Source organism: Limulus polyphemus, unplaced genomic scaffold, assembly GCF_000517525.1.
Source record: "Limulus polyphemus unplaced genomic scaffold, Limulus_polyphemus-2.1.2 Scaffold2248, whole genome shotgun sequence".
Taxonomy (NCBI): domain Eukaryota; kingdom Metazoa; phylum Arthropoda; class Merostomata; order Xiphosura; family Limulidae; genus Limulus; species Limulus polyphemus.
Window position 1 is genome coordinate 80219 of NW_013667858.1, and position 1311 is coordinate 81529.

The 1311-nt window shown below is 32.0% G+C and overlaps 1 protein-coding gene across 1 annotated transcript in view; it reads left to right on the forward strand.

Annotated features, from left to right (window-relative positions):
• LOC106466398 (transcription factor kayak, isoforms D/sro-like) overlaps positions 1–1311 on the forward strand; it is a 14396-nt gene that overhangs the window by 6922 nt on the left and 6163 nt on the right. The gene's annotated exons all lie outside the window — the stretch shown is intronic.

A 1311-nucleotide genomic window follows, 5' to 3' on the forward strand; every position in this document is an offset into this window, starting at 1 on the left:
AAACGCTATATCAACGAACGTCAACAATACTTCTGACTGCAGTTCAATTACTCACTCTCTACACACATTACTGTCACGTTGTGAGCATCCTATTTATATACCAGAAAAACATATATCTAGTAAATGCTTGGGCATTCACGAAGAAACAAGATACTTCCAGAAAATAGGCGGCGTGACAATAGTCACGTGACCCTCTGACACAACAGTATTAAATCACCTGCCAGTCCCTCTTGTTCTAATTTAACATGCAAGCCATAACACAAATGTGTCTAAATATGAAAAATGGGCTACCATCTTATATGTATTGCAAACCGTGGTGTCTGTCCAAGCATTCGTCCATCTGTCTCCCATTTATGACGGCCACATCCCATGCTACGTTTGAAAAGCTCAGCATACAGGCAAAGCTCAACATTCACTTTTGAAATGATGGGGAACGGGCATGAATAATCTCGATGCCAAATCTTATTTTGCAACCAGGATATTCTACACTAAATTGTTAGGAATATATCAGACTGTCATTCTCATTTCCAAATTTGATGTAACTTAAAGAATAAAAATAGATTTATCATATGTTATTGTTCAGTGGCTCTTAGTATGACTGAAATGCTCAACAATTACTTTTCAAGGTGGGCAGTATAAGCAGCTTAGAGCTTTGGCTCTGAGTGAAACCAAGAGTGCAACACAGTTAACCTTTTTAAAGTCCATGAAATAATTTAAATTGATAGATTAACTTAAACTTTTTCTGTCACTGGGGACGGGTACCTTTGCTTGTAGATAATAATATATGTAGTAAAATTTCTAATGTATATCAGTGAAAACTCCAATTTTTTTTTATGAAAAAATTTTAAAAAACAATAAGTAAAATTTGAAATAATTGTTAATCAATCTACTTCTAAGAAAAGTCTAACATATAAAAAGAAAAACTGAAGAGTAGTTACATAGTAACAAATTGTGTACAGAAATTTAAAAGCAAAGCTACAGGCAGGCTTGGCAAAAACATATCAGATTTCTGAGAGTTACCTTTTCTCAGACAAAACATTTTATTCTTGTCAGTAGTATTCAACATTTTTCTATAGTAGATAATTTTACTTATAAATTTGGCTACCGTAAATCCATAATATAATGCATTTAAAGTAAAAACACACTTGAAATGGTTTTGCTGATGATGTCAATCATGTTATTAGGTTGAATTCTTTCAAAATGTTGTTGGATGAGAATGTGAAAAGCTATATCAGTGTGTATATATATATATATATATATATATATATATTATTTTTAGTAGTGTATCTTAGAGTATTACTTCTATACATC